General features: G+C 33.8%; 1 protein-coding gene across 1 annotated transcript in view; it reads right to left on the reverse strand.

Moving 5' to 3' along the window:
- Positions 1-17,247, reverse strand: part of LOC106720502 (T-cell leukemia homeobox protein 3) — a 38,947-nt gene that overhangs the window by 15,704 nt on the left and 5,996 nt on the right. The window lies entirely within an intron of this gene.

Consider the following 17,247-nt stretch of genomic DNA (forward strand, 5'->3'; position numbering starts at 1 on the left):
TTATATTATAAATACAGACTATGCTTCTTCAATGTACAAACGGAAGTAGCCTAATTAACAAAAAAGTTTCATAGAATGAATTTTATCTGTAACGATAGTTTCAAACCTTTTCAATGAATTTTATTATAAAATTACAATAACATTATGTAAGCAATTACGTTTATAAATCGTTGCAAATGGCGGCCGTGTACGTACAATATAATTCGATGAAATGGTATTTAATGACGGGTCGCGATTGGCCCACGTCGTCTATGGGCCTGCGTAATAGATCGATTTGCGTTTAATGATCCATGAGATGAGATCATGTTGGTAACTGGGATGCCTTCAATGTCGATTGGACGGTTATTATACGATTGTTTTTATCTATTTGTATCCATACTCTAAAACATTTGTTAATACATTAATGCATGTATCTTGAAAATCGTATTTTGTCTTAAACAGGGGGAAGTTTTATGACATATTTGAAAAAGCGAAATTTACATAAAGTTAGTCGAGTGTCGGTATCAACTTTTTTGTAGTCAAGTAAAGTACTTTTACATTACATAAATTAGCGTGCTACAGTATATTTGTGTTTTTTGCGTCTTGTTCTTGAATATTAATTGCGAATGGAGTATAAGTCACTGCAAGTCCATCATAAAATAACATCAGTTCTCAAGATAAAGACATATCTGAACATATTTATCTCACATCATATCTAAACAACTTTTATAATTCTTTATTAATTCTATAATAATAATTAATCTTTGCCATAATGCAAGAAATTGCATACATGAATTCCGTGGCAGTATGAGTATTTTTTTATTGTAAAATGGAATCGTATTAAAGAGCGCACTCCGATTGGCCCTTGCCAACAGTAATGGCCGCTTTACGTGACCGCAAATTGCGCGGGAATTGCGGCCGTCTACGTAATTTGGCTGTAGTTAAAGAGAGCCTGTGACCTTTGCTCCCCACTGTTTAGTTATTGTTGTCATTTGTTATTTATTTTATTAGAAAGACAATGCTGCTTTTTATTTAATACTGTATTGTTTGCGTCAAATATTTCATTTGTCACTTAGACTGTTATCTGACAGCTATACAAACATTTCACAATCTGGTAATTGATTTATACATAACTAGCTTTTACCCGTGACTCCGTCCGCGCGGAATAAAAAAAAACACATGATAAAAAAGTTACTATGACCGTCTCCTAGTTCTAAGCTACCTTCCCATCAATTTTCAGCTAAATCAGTTCGACCGATCTTCAGTTATAAATAGTGTAACTAACTCAACTTTCTTTTATATATATAAGATAGATTTGTTTATAATATTTAATATTAGTTAATTAGTTAATATAATTTATTTATAATTGAACTACTTCTATCTAACATTTTTCTACGCCTGTTAAAAGTGGAAGCAAGCGAGTAAGCTCTTTAAAATCTAAACAAAAAAATAATAAGCGTGCTATCGTATTTTAATTATTATTAACTGCCAAATAAAATTGGAACTTGTAATATAATCCCCGTTGATTAATAATGCATGAAAATTGTATTAATTTCGTTATAATTTTAAATTAATTTCGTGATAATTGTTTTAGATATCGTGAATATTTAAATTAATACTGATATTAGAGCAGGATTTCTAATTTCGGAAAAAAATATTCGTGGTATTTGTTTTTTATGGCCAGTATTAATTAAGTTATTATTAATTCGTCTACTATTGGATGTATAACGCGATTGTTTTTATACGTTTTGGAATTTCACCTCTTGTAAATCAAATAAAAAAATTTAGGAAGCTCAAATGTAAAATGATCGATTTTCGGTCATATTAAATATTAAAGCTACAGTAATTCACATAGATCTGAAAATTGGTAGCAATGTTCAGAAAACCATTGCTATAAGTGAACTTAAAGTTATCGCGTTCTTTAGCAAAATGTAAAGTTTTATCCAAAAATTACCTGAGACTAAATTGTAGATAGTAAATTACTATTCGGCAATAATATTCAATACATTTTACATTCATAAAGTTGAATCTTAGTAACTAATATTATAAATGCGAATATTTAGATGGATGGATGGATGTTTGTTTGAAGGATCTCCGGAACGGCTCAACGTATCTTGATGAAATTTGGCACAGATGTAGAACATAGTCTGGAAGAACATATAGGCTATTTATTATATTAAGCATAACATGTTAATTAAAGCTTTTTTTAATGTCGCGCGGACAAAGTCGCGGGCGACAGCTAATAAAATAATATAAGGCACCAAAAAGCCATGCTAAAATGAAGAAAATTGATTACTTAGGCAAAATAATAAAACGTACCTTTTCCTACAAATACTTCTATATATGTGAAAAACATTGTAATATAATTTTTGAAATTGTATCCACAATACAGATTAACAGCGCCCAAATATTTCACTTACGTCACTGGTCGTCAGGGTGGAAAAGGGTGGTATAATACGATTCTGAGGGTCGTAATCCGTTTAGAGGCCGTATGATTCATGCGTGCGGCTCCAAGTCTGCTTTAACGCGCGCGTTATGGTTATTGTTAAGTTTCGGGTATACGTGTTTCCATTGTATTATATTATAATTTATTTTATTAAATTCGTTTTTAAATTAACTCTAATATATTAAGAGCATCTAGAGTTTATGTCGGTAATTTATTATGACTTGTCGCTTGAAACCTTTCTCGTCAATGTTGGTCAAGTCAAATCTTACCTCCTACCACTTAAAAACATTACCCACTTGCCATTCAGGTAAAATTATCAGCAAGCATTTAGAATTAAAATTTTATGACTGTCTGTTTTTTTAAATGTTAAAAGATAATTAAACGTATCAGAGATTTTTTATAGTTTTGATTCAAAAAAGTTTTTTTTGTAACGAAACATTATAATATAAAAGCACTAGTATCTAAATGTCTTGTATCTTTATATTAAAATTATTTAAAAAATTTAAAATTCCAATAGGATGTTCGAAAAACGCTTTGCTGGTTTTTACGGCAATTTTATTAAGTCGTATCATTTTGAGGTCAGTAAAGCGTTTTAATAAATTATTTGGACATCAAATTAAAATGATAATTTTGTGAAGATGAGTTAGAAAAATTAAAACGCAAATTAACACTGAAAGGTTTAAGACTGTCGGGGAGTAATCCTTTTATGATATTACCCGCAACCCTTGCGCCCCTTTCAGTTTTGGGAACTTTAAATGGATCTGTTTTATGTACGTCACTCCTGTTTATTTCATACCTTATCTTGAATTTATTTTTATATTTTGTTTTTGTTTTATTTTAACATAAAATAGCAGGTAATAAAAATAATTATGAATTAAGAGATCAAATCAATATAACTTTAAAATAATTCAAGATTCATATTCTTTTCTTAAAGAACAATCAATAAGATTTCTTGCCAGTCGCATTCCTACATATGAAAATATATTTATAAATTTGTTCCATGCCTTTACATCAATTTAGAAATATGTTTGTTTTGTTTAAATACAAATATAAGTAGGTACGTACCTACGCTAAACTCTTATGACGTAAAAATGTATTTTATCCGTGAAAATGCTAAAAATTCTTGCAAACATTTCTCGTATCCTCAATACGAGCTGAGAAGAGAAGACGAATACCTGACGTCTAATTGGAATGTGACGTCACCTGGGATTACAGCGCGCCTCTCCATCACTCCGATCACCGCATTTGTCAGCGCCTCCGAGTTTTGGCTATTATACTTTGTATGATTTAAGCGTGGGTTTACACTGCCGAAACATCTATGTAAAAAAATATTTTTATTTATGACCAAATTTTTTTAATACTATAGTAAATTTTCGTTTCACCTATGCTTTTAAATGTTTTAAGCATGGCTAGTACAACTCGGATTGTAGTACGTGACATTATGGCCTAATGTCTTTTAAATAATTAATTTGTCAACGAAAAGGTCCCGAGCAGCTGAAATTATGAGTCTCCACTCGTAATATCCATTAACAAATATTACATGGTTGTTAAAGAAAAACATAAATTGTAACTACTTTTACAAACTCTGAGCTTTATCGAGTGTAAAATACAAGAAGCGATAGCGAACTAAAACAAAACAAAACGGGGCACCGAGCATGCAACCGAATGTACGATCCCGTGTCCTACATGCATTACGGAACGCCCAAGCCAAAAACCCTAGCCACAGGGTTGTCACAATGACAAAACAAATCAATTAATTTACGTAGTTCATCGTCACATTTGTACCGAAGTATGGTTTTTCTGAAATACAATATGTAGAGGTGAGGAGTGAATTATTTAAAGTGACAGTGGAGATAGGAAAGTTTTTAAGTATGTACCGAATTCTGTGTAGGAAAAATGGCAGCAAGATTTTACTCTCATGTTCGTCTTTAAAAGTTCATAAAACTCTCCACTAATCTATGAGACACCACAGATAATTTAGAAAGATATGTTCTCTATTTTATTTTCATTTTCTCTTTATTTGGACCAATAAATCGATAACTTAACACAACACATTATATCGCATGAGTATTTACAGGTGTATTATTTTGTGCCAGCCCTGGCGTTATAAGCGCGGCCATTTTGTAAATGTTTCGCCTTTGTTCCCAATTGCAATGTTGGTAGCAGTGAGCCGATTGCATTCCGCCTTCAGCTGAATTTTCCATGAGACAGCGTAACCCCGTTTTGTAACCACCGGTCTTTTGTATGTTGGTTGTCGGAATGCAAAATGCATGAGAACTTTGTCCGGTATTTTTTCATTTCTTCCAATGTGGCATATAATTGGAAAATGACGACGCAATTTTTTTTATCGGCAATATTGCCTATTTTCTTTTGTTTAAAAGAAATAATAATAATTCCATGTCAAAATATTCTAGTATTGGCCGTAAATAATCGATTTTTATTATAATTAAATAAAATTGTATATCCTGTCAATTTTTTTATAAGAGAATGGATATCCGCAACACTAGAAGAACTGCAAAGGCGATACCGACCTTTGAGAAACAGTTTGATTTTAATCATACGAAATACGAGTCAAATAATATTTTTAATCTAATCCATCTAATTTAAAATATTGTCTACAGTAGCGCTTACATTAGTCTATACATAAATTACCCATTAATTTCCAATTTGCTATTTATATATACTCTAAAAAAGCGTCATAAAAACATATTTTTATCTATGGTTGAAATTATTGCAATCGATATAGATAATCCAAAGCATCGATCGTAAAAAGTTTTATTGCCGAAAGACGCATTTAACCTAGAAATTTTACATTTATTGTGAATTAAGATTCTCATATGCATAATCTGAATATTAATAAGAAAGTCTCCTGGATCCTATATTTAATTAAAATAAATTCGATCGAATATTTATTAAAAAAGGTTCTCCATTACTCCTTTAGTAGACACAAATAACTGAATTGTGAATACCCAACACTGGCTTAAGCATAATTACAGAAAAACCAATTGGTTCCAATATTTGCGCCAAAATCAAGTTGAGGCATAATTAGCTTATACCTGTGCCTCGAAACTGAACTATGGATAGTGTTGTGTAACACCGTAATGCCTATCATGTCGATAATTTATGGATTATAAAAAGTACCAAGAAACAACAATCGTATAATAGGTTATTACTTGTTAATTTAGTTTCTTTTATTCTAGTATACAAACATAAAACACAGTACACGGGAATATAATTGACATACATTATTTGATTTATCCCAGGTAACATGAATTTATAGTTGTACATAGTCTATATCAAAACAGCGAAGTTAGTTACCCAATAGTCGAACTAAAAATACGTTTTGTTGGTATACAGTTATGTGAGAACTCCTATTTTTAATTGAGAGCGGAACTAGAATATTTTTAAAATCAATTTCCTACTAATGGTCATCATTAGACAATTTAGTTAAAAATTATCTTATTAATAGTGCTTAGATTTCGGGATTTTCTATCATGAATAAAATGATCGAACATGTTAACAGTCCATATTATTAGATAATTAATTAATTAAGATTATTTATTACTAAGCTTACCTCAAATTACTTACCAGTTTGATAATGGACACATTGAAATATTATAAGACCATTTTATAGCCTAATTTAATATTTTATTACTTAACATTATGAGCAAAAAAATTAAATTAAATGTTTCATATTTAATTAAGGACATCTTATATATTTTCGATTAATTATCACTTTGATCTTAATCTAGTTTTTTTTATTTTCTAGCAAATTATGAATTACTTAACCTTGGATGGAAATCAAATATTTTAACCTTATACAGCATAAATTTAGACAATCTTTATTTTTAATTCAAAACTTATAACAGATAATCGAACTTAGGCAGCTTTTTAAAATGGCAAATTAAATGAAATAGAGTTAAATGTAAGACACAAATAAAGCAAACTTAAATCAAATACAATAATTAAAAGTTACTAATAAGATAAGTTAATCGTAATTAAACATCTGTTTCCACTTCGCTACTCTAACATCATTCAAGTCAAGAGGACATTGAGATTCTTTGGTATGGAACTTACTAAACATTTAAGGTTTTTTTATGGTAAAACGTGGCAAACAAATAAAAATATAGTATACCTATGGATTAACAATAAGTGATAACAATCAGTAAAACAGATTTTGGCGACACTTATAAATGTATAAGTGTAGCCAAAGTTATTAAGAAAAGAAATGATTAAATTGGCTTAACTATAATTTTTCATGCAAATTTTGAATTATAATAGCAGTTTCCAATTTTGATCTATATATAATATCGATTCATTCAAAAATGAAATTTCTATGACACAATAAATTCTAATTGTTCTTTATTAAGCGATCAATAAACACGTACATACATAGATGTTCTGATGCAAATTTACTTTTTGGAAACATCTAATTATGTATATGCATATTTTCCACACAACTCATGTTGTAATACTTCGATTTTAGCGCGGATACGCATAAAATTATCGACCACTTAAAATCTATCGATAATGAAGTATTTATTGCCGAGCACATCACTACTTTTCCAGATTAATAATGGACTAATTAAGATGTTATGTTACTATTGAGTCATGTTTGAAGTATGATTGAAAAGATTTTATGTGCATTATTTTACATTAAAAGAAATTAATAGTTTTTAAGTAAAAAATTAAATATCTAAGATTAAATATAAATACAAAAATAAGGCCGTGAGAAAATAATACAAAAACAATGTTTTTATACAAGTTTTTCAACAGTGGAAACTTACAGGAACACATAAAATTACACTAAATAATTATGTAATGTAAAAAACTAATGATAACCGTGAGATACTCACATGGTTCAAGAAGATTATCCGCACGCACTCAAAATACCATCATTAACTAAATATTCTTGAGATGTCCCCATTATTATTATCATTACTTAAAAATGCACTTGTATCTGTCATTTTGTAATATTTTTGGAACTATTAACCAGTTAATTAATAAATGAAATTGAAACATAAGTATTCGGATTTAGGCGCGCAATATTTACCCTAGCTATTCGCCATATTGAAATTTCATTTTTTTCTGGAAAAATTATTTCCAGCCAGTGAGATTCTTCATTTTTTTTGTATATTTTTATAAAAACTTATCTCAATATCTCTAACTTATCTAATGTTAAGAAGTCCGAAATTTTTGTTTCATGATTTAAAACAATTAAAAAAAACTGTCCCTTTTCAAAGTAACATTTTTGTCACGTTCCAGTATTTTATATGCAATACCACTTAACATATTCACAATCTTCTAATCTCTAAAGCGAAAAATATAAACAGCAATATAATATTTTATGGACATCGAGCCGTGTCTCCCGAAGGAAATGCTTTCTCGTATATTTACACATTTGAAATACGGCACTTTTTATAACCTCTCAAGTTATGGATTGTCGATAAAATATATCGGAGTTTACCCTGTACCTTATATTGTGTTAAAAAATACAAAATACAAATATAAAGGAATATTAGACATATAAATCCTATATTTTTAATACTGCTTTGTATATTACAATATTATAGAGAGACATCTGCAATTGCGAATGTATGGGCAGCGGTTGCTGTGCCTGGAGAAGAGCCTCCGATGGGATCAAAATTAGTCGGTGCCGACACGTACGTCGCGTCGGTCGTCTCACGAAAGATTTAATAATTTCATTTGTATTCTTGTTGTAATTTGGACATTACATTGATTTTTCAACGCAACACATGTTCGGTTCTTACAATTTATAATTGAAAACATATTTATTTATTATTCTGATGGTTTTGTAAACTGGGTTTGATTGATTTTTATTGTCTATAAATGTAGAGAAAAAAACTAAAATAAAGACTATTTCTTGTCATTCGTCTTTTTAATGGCCGTGACTTCTGTTTATCAGTTTTTTTTATCATTAAAAATATAGTATCATAAATTGTGTCTAGAAAATGTTAATAGATCATTTATTATTATTTTATTTAAATTAATAAAATTAACTCATTCCAATTTGCATTCGATTGCCTTTTGTTTTGATGACACCTTCTAAATAAGAATAAGCAATAAATTCTTGTTATTAAAATTTGTATTAATCCTATTCCTAATACAAATAAGTTTAAAAAAAATAAAACGGTGTTTCTATGATGTATTGTTACCAGAACTAAAGAATTGTACCAAAATTTAGATCGATCTATTAACAGAAAGTGGGTATTATTTGAATTACTAGATTTAATAAAATTACTAGACCTAAAGAAATAAAATAGGATTAGGTATATTTTGATAGCCGCCGACGTTAGAAATCTTTATAGTTGCTCTGACTTTTGTTGTTAAAGCTTTTATCTAATTTTTATGGTTTCATAAAATATAGTATATTTAATGTCTGCAACATTTAAAAACGATAAAATTATTTTTCTTTTAATTTAATCGCTAAAACTACATTCTTTCGATACGGAATTAATAGTTTCTTGTTTAAACGACACCCTATAAATCACGAGTGGTGATAATTTTCACTGTCTAGTCGGCCGTTTGATTTAATTTGCAAATTGCCTAATAGATTCCGTTACAAGATTTTAGTCATACCGTAGCTCTGGCCAAGAAACAACATAACGTGACATATAGTTTTATACTGTTTTTATAGAACACTCTATTTCATTTTTACGTTGTATCTAATATGATAATCTATATTGATGTTTGTTCTGAATTAAATAAATAAATATATTTTCTTGTTATCGATACATTTCACGTACATCCCTAAGCATAGCCCGAGAGCGTATCATCGCATATTGGTGCGCGTCAAATTTTCATAACCGCTCTCCCATTTTCCCGGGGGAAATGCGGGCGCGAGGCAACGGAGAGGCGCCGTTTTATCCCTGTATTTTACTATATCGATGATTTTCTTGCTCATATCGTGGGGGCCGAAGGTAAAACGGTTCACTTTAAATATGTTAGACAATGTGTTGAAATATATTTTACGATAAGGGTAACGCTCGCAGATTATTCAATCGACATTAGTGTTGTGAAAAAGGTTACGTTAAAAGTATTATTACGTTACGTTTTATTTATTTACTAACTTTTGCACGTGACTCCGTCCTCGCGGCATTAAAAAACGTTGTGTTCTTCCAGACTATGTTCAAAATCTGCGCCAAATTTCATCAAGATCCGTTGAGCCGTTCCGGAGATGCCTTCTAACAAACATCTATCCATCCATTCATCTAAACTTTCTCATTTATAATATTACACGTAGTAATGATAAATAATATCAAATTTAAATTTACAAAGCAATTTTTAATTCTTATGTAGATAACAATAAGTAGCCCGAGAATAATTAATTTATTTGTGTTTTAAAGAACAAATTTATAGTTTCAATTAATATAATTTTACTAACACGTTAGCAAACATTTCACATTTATTGCATCAAAGATATGCTTTTTTTGGTAGGTTTAGTTGAACATTTTCTTCCTTCCGCGAATCCTGTTTTATTTCTTGAATGAAGATAAAAGGTTGCCTCAGCTATATAATTTAGAAGCGTAAAGTTGCCATCTGTTCGCAATTTGTATATTGGCCCTACTTCACTGAATTAAAATTGCATTAGCAATGCAAATAGTATCGTGCAACAAAGACACAAGGTTTTAAATCGAATGAAATTTTAATTTAATTTTAAATGATCATAACTTTCTACATGTACCACCTAAGAAAACTATAATATTTTAGAGTTATGACGTAAAAAGTTTAAACAGAAATGAGTTAAAAAAATAGATATAGTGAATATTACGCTTGTTTAAACTTTACTGGTATTTCAAACCGTTAAACACAGGGTTTTTTAATTCTACTTTTTTTTATATAAAAACACTAAAGCAAGCAGTGCTACATGAAAAGGCAATAATTAACTAAAGTAAATAATTACGAAGACACCATCGGAAATTCGATATCAAATTTATTGATAGTTTAACAGTTTTTAAAGTTTAAAATCTCTATTGATAACGAACCAATAAAATGTAGGCGTAAATTGTAAACGTTTAGAGATATGATTGTAGCTTTCCTAAGATAAGAGACGTTTTAAATTAAATAAATTTTGAAGGCTTTAGAAGATAAAACAATCTTCATTTTATAGAATCTTCTGATTATTTTATCTATGCCTTAATTAGTGATAAGATTGTGCTATACCGTGTGAAGATGGAGACGGAATAAAAAGTATCTATTGGACGTTACAATAAATTGGATAATAATTTTGAATACGGTTTCTGTATCTGTATCAAGCTAGTAAAAGTGCGAAAATGAAGTTGCAAGTTCATAAAGATCTTTTATTACGTATCGATCTTAATTACGCACTTATTATGATTTAGCTATTGCCCATGACTCTGTCCGCGGTGCATGAAAACAAGGTCCAGATCCGTTGAGGCGTTCTGGAGATAATTTCAAACAAACATTCATTCATCCATCTAAACATTCGCATTTATACTATTAGTAAGAAGCAAGATAAGATTTCAATTGACAATCATCCTTTACAATCGGATTCCATATTTAAAATTTTATTTAAAGTTCCGTTGATTCATTATTTTATTGAGGCAAATGGCGGTCGTTCGCGCTAATAAAATAAACAAACTATTGTAAAAGAGCAATTACAAACCGCTATTAATTATACAATCAGGTGGCCGGTCGGCGGACTTCAAACATGCACGTAGACCGATCAAACAAACAGACTGGTTTATAAACAACTTTAAATGAAATTTAACTCAAACGAAAGTTATGAGTTTTGACATAAAATTACATGTCGATGGCTAGGATAGGGGAATACTGAAGAAACTATGGAAGGATTTTGTGAAAGAGTATATGTGTAAGAAATGAGTGAAATCATATATGACGGCTAATAGAGATGTATCTTCCATACATACTAGTACATACTGTACCGACTCTCCGTAGGGAAAAGAGCAAAGAGATGATAATGATAATAAGCAATGTGTGAACGCGGTAATGCAAAGGTTCTTATAGTTGGTCGTTGCACGGTGGGACGAATACAAAACTGCGGGAATACGATAATTGAGGCAGTTCTGCTAAAGGAAGGAAGCACAGTACCTTGTCTCTTTTCACCGGTCTTCTCCTGCTTCTGGACACCTCCAGCTCGAACTTGCACACACTTTAAAGACTTTTTCGAATAAAAGTTGCGGAGCGGCACACGCACAACGACGACGATTTCAGCCATTATAACTTTCAAAAACGCGCGATTGCGGGGCGCGTCCTTCTCGCTCACCTGTACTGTGCGGGAAAAGGACGGGAAAGGATGCAACGACCAAACGTAAAAACGGCGTAACCATTCCCCCGGGCTTGAAGGAACGCCTTCAAAAAATTTAGATGAAAATAACGCGATATCTAACTTCTAACTAAGTACCTACATAACTAATACGACTAATAACTAAGATTAATGAAAAAACGAATGTAATTTAAGCGCGCTACTGTTTAGGTAACGGACAAAGTCGAACAACGGGACGCAAGTACGATCCAGTCGTAGTCCTAACCCGGGCGACGCGAGTGACTCCTGTGGAGTCGGGAAAAACTTCCTCTATGACACCTAATGGCCAGTGTAGCGGTGGTGTATTATCAGTTATGATAATTACGACTGAACCCACAACGACTGGATCCACCGGCGTGTTCCACTTACGACGCGATTGCAACGTATGGAGGTAATCCCTTCTCCAGCGCTTCCAGAACGATTGAATTAATTTATCTAATAAGTTGTGCCTAGCCACAATAGTAAGGCTTTCATCTATTTCTTCCGCTGGCAAATACCGTAAAGGTGAGAGATTTAAAAAATGCGCTGGAGTCAAAGCAAGGGGTTCGGAAGGATCACTAGAGAGCGTTGAACATAAAGGACGAGTATTCATTACCGATTCAATTTGAGCAAGCACAGTGCTTAACTCTTCAAACGAAAGAGTGGTGTCACCAATGACCCTATATAAGTGTGACTTTAAGCTTTTTATATTGGCCTCCCAATTCCCACCGAAGTGACTAGCTGTCGGGACATTAAGAGACCATTCAATTCGATTTTCCGATAACATATGACCGAAGTCCGTATTATAATACTTTGAACAAAGAAATTCGTGAAGTTCTGAAAGTTTGCGCTTGGCGCCTATGTAATTGGTTCCGTTATCTGAATAAATTCTACTTACCGAGCCACGTCTCGAAAGGAATCGTTTAAAAGCGTTTATAAAACACTCTGTATCCGAAGTATGATATAAATTATGCGGCGCTAAATTATTTTGTATTTTTGAAACTCTGTTGGCTACAAAGGTATTCCATCGGTGAGGCGAGGAATGTACCCAGCAGAGAGCGACAGTTGAGTCCGAAAATGCGAATATGTTACGAAAAACCACGCGACTTTGACATGCGTCTACCACCCTTTTAATAAGTTGAGTTAATAAAAGAATAGCACAGAGTTCAAGACGAGCGAGTGAGACAACCTTTTTTGGAGAAACCTTCGATTTAGCTGTTATCAAATTGATTGTATTAGAGTCCCTATTTTGAACGCGAAAATAAATTACTCCCCCGTACGCTTTCTCGCTGGCGTCTGCGAATGCTAAAATAGTAATTACACTATCAGCGACGATACCAATGTGACGGGGAATTTTTATATCACCTAACAAGGGAAGTTCTTCTCTTAAACGTGTCCATAATTTAACTATATCTTCAGGCGGAGTGTCATCCCAATCACAGTTACACAGCCAAAGCTGCTTGATAATTAATTTTACGTACAAAACGACAGGTGCGACAAATCCCATGACGTCCCATATTTTAGCGACACACGACAATATCGAACGTTTAGTACAAGTTTTTATGGGAGTATTAATTTTTATACTGAAATAATCGGACGTGGGAGACCAACACAAACCGAGTATCTTATGTTGATCTGACTCGTCAAATTCTTTTACTTCCGGTAGACGGTGCGATGGCGGAATCGAATCTAAAACCACTTGTGAATTACTAGACCATTTGACCAATTCAAATTGTCCCGCTTTCATGAGACTTATCAACTCCGAAGCGGTAGAAATGCCCAACTCTTCAGATGGGACCGAGTAAACGAAGTCATCCATATATAGGCTTGTATCGATGACTTCCCTAGCCTGAGGGAACGAAGCGCCTTCGTCGGCCGCCAGCTGCTTAATAGTGCGCAGCGCATGAAAGGGGCTAGATTTGAGACCGAATACTACACGATTAAATTCATAAACCTGTAAAGGTTGTTGCGGGGAAAAACGATACAAAATGCGTTGAAAACGCCTGTCAGATTCTCTTATGCCGATGCTTAGAAACATCTGACGAATATCAGCGGAAAGAGCGATCGAAAATAAACGAAAATTATTAATTATGTTAAACAAACTACCTTGAAGATTTTCACCTCTATATAATAGGTCATTAAGAGAAAAAACAGTGCTGGTTTTACAACTACCATCGAGAACTACACGTAACTTCGTTGTGACCTTATCTTCTCGGATCACACCGTGATGCGGAATAAAATACGAACTTTGTGAAGAATTACAATTTATAGGCGAAATATAATCCTTTTCTAAGTATTCGCGGATTACATTGTCATATGCGATCTTTAATTGTGGAGAAGCTTGCATCTTTCTCTCTAGGCAATAAAACCGTCGCTCACTTGCCTGACGCGAGTTACCGAGACAGCTGACGTCAACCTTGAAAGGCAACGCCACCACGTAACGACCGTCACTAGCTCGCGAGGTAGTACTCGAGTAAAACTCCTCACACACTTTATCATCGGGACTAAGTACTGGAGGGACGTCGACTTCCTCCAGCTCCCAGAATTTCCGTATAACGGAGTCTAATGGATCTGCGGTGCAGCAATACGAAACGGACTCGTGACTATTTACGCGGACCGGAGCGTCACCAACAATGACGTAGCCGAGGACCGTTTCTAACGCGAGCGGTGAGACATGCGGAGGTTGTCCTTGAACCTTATTCGATAAAAGAAGATGCGGAAAAATAGAGGCACCGATCAACATTTGAACCGGGCCCGAGCAATAGTAGGTATCGTCTGCTAGTGGAAGATCTTTAAAATTCGACAATAACGAAGGATCGACTGTTGCGGTCGGTAGCCGTTCTGTTATTTTATCTACAACCAACGAATCAATATTATAAAAAATGTTGCGATCGAAACGAGAATGAAATTTAAGTTTTACGGAACCTTGAATGGCTTTACTCGAACCTCCTATCCCCTTAACCACTGAACAAGCGGGTCTTATGTTTGTGTTTAAACCTAAAATTTGACAACAAGAACGAGTAATAAAATTACTTTGAGAAGCGCTGTCTAACAATGCGCGAACGCTATGTTCATTACCACGAGAATCCACAATGATAATACGCGCGGTTGCTAGTAATACCGTGGAAGGGCCACGAAAATCGCTGCGAGTAATACTGCGACTATTCGCCAGCGCACAAAGCGTGACGTCATCGGTGCCTGCGGAGCGAGCGGGGAGCGTATTCGACTCGCTTGTAAGAGCGGGCCGTGCGGCCGCGGCGGCCGTGAGTCGTGTGTTCTGTTGTGCGGCCGTCTGAGCGTTTCTCGCGGCAGCGGGTTCGATTCCGAAGCACAATAAAGTATGATGTTTAGCGTTACATTTTTTACATGAAGATGTCGAGGCACAAGCGGAAACACGATGACCAGAACTTAAACAATTTATGCATAAATTTTTCGACTTGACGAATTTAAAGCGTTCATTCGGTTTGTAGTTACTAAATACCTTACACTTATAAATGTAGTCGTGATTACAATTGCACAAAGTACATGGGGACGACTCGAAACTAGTATAAGCGTGCATAGTCAATGGTTTACGATCAAATGGTTTTCTGTTGTTATTAGCAACCTTTACGACGGATGAGGTGCGTTCCAATACCTTAATATGTTCGCGAATAAAAGAAACCAGGCTTGAAAATTTTGGAATTTCACAACTCTGACTATGACAATGGTTGGATTCAAATGCACGCGCCGTATCAGTATCTAGTTTTTTAAGTGCCATATGCAAGAAAATTAAATCGGAGAGGTCATCGACTTTTATGTTTTTTAAAGCGGCTACTGACGAAGCGAATTTGTCTAAGAATGATTCTAAACTATTAGGGGTTGCAGTAGTAATGGATTTAAAATCAAATAATTGATCGAGGTATGAAGTGGCCGAGAGACGCTTATCTTCATACTTACTAGTTAACAAATCGAAGATTAATAAATAGTTATCAGCTGAAGGCGTGATCCCCGAGCATATGGAGCGTGCCCTGCCAGTTAATTTGCCTAATAAGTAATAAAGTTTCTCCGAATCCGACAACGACACATTATTATGTACGACGTTTTGAAAACTTGCAATGAACAAAGGCCAATTTTTTATGTCGCCATCGAACTCGGGAATCTCCATCGGAGGCAATTTCGGAGGTCTAGGTTGACATGTGGGCCCGACATGAACGCTAGTGTGAGAGGATTGCGATTGCAATTTTTTGGCAGCTCGTTTCACACTTCCTAATAGAATTTCGAACGAGGAAAGCGGTTGATAATCGACAACGTAATTAGGATTTGCCTTCAACTCTAAGGTAGCTATTTTATCCAGCACATTTTCAAAATCATCACGCAATGAATCAACAGTTTCGAACTCGCACAAAAACGAATCTGCATCAAATGATTTTGAATCAATATCTTTAACGCGATCAAAAATATTTTGCATGCGGGAGAATATCCTATCTCTTTTAGCATATTGCAATTGCAAACTGGTATCGGCCGGTGCCATTTTTATAGAAAAATAGATGTAAGCAAATGTTTAAAAAATTAAACAATTTAAGCGAAAACAATAAGAAGCGACGGAGAAACGAAATACCAAGTACCGGTACGAGCAAGCGATGTTAACGACAAATATTTTTTTTTTTAATTATTCTAATTATTCTATTCAATTTAATTATTCTATAATCGCGGTACGAAATATACGAATACCGCCAACTAACGCGGCGAGCGGGCGGCGCGGGGCTTGTAATAACTTACCCGGCCGGTGTGCGAACGATAATTTAAACGAAACGAAAACGATATATACGATACATACGCGGGATGAACTACTTATTGTATACTTAATGCGATTTAAAGAACACAATTTTAACTAAAACGACTTGAAATTAAATATACACCTTTAAGCAAGTATAATATTATTACGTAATTTCAAACGACAAAATGGCGGGTTAGTGCAATTTAATTTATTTTATACGACTTTAAGAGACAAATATTAAGTACTTGAATGAGTTTAAAATGCGGGTTAAGCGAACTAAATCAATATATAAGCGAACTAAATCGATATGTTAGCGAATTGACTACGATATAGCGGGATGAACGAAAATTTATACAAGTAGGTAGGTAACCGCGCGAACCGATGCCACGGGTGTACGAACTACTTTGTACGCGGTTTTAATACGAAACGAAACGAAACGAAAACGAATTTAGATAATGGCTAGCGCAAATTTTAACAAATAATCACGGCTCGTTTGGACCAAAATGTAAACGCGGTAATGCAAAGGTTCTTATAGTTGGTCGTTGCACGGTGGGACGAATACAAAACTGCGGGAATACGATAATTGAGGCAGTTCTGCTAAAGGAAGGAAGCACAGTACCTTGTCTCTTTTCACCGGTCTTCTCCTGCTTCTGGACACCTCCAGCTCGAACTTGCACACACTTTAAAGACTTTTTCGAATAAAAGTTGCGGAGCGGCACACGCACAACGACGACGATTTCAGCCATTATAACTTTCAAAAACGCGCGATTGCGGGGCGCG

Source organism: Papilio machaon, chromosome 24 (assembly GCF_912999745.1).
Source record: "Papilio machaon chromosome 24, ilPapMach1.1, whole genome shotgun sequence".
NCBI lineage: Eukaryota > Metazoa > Arthropoda > Insecta > Lepidoptera > Papilionidae > Papilio > Papilio machaon.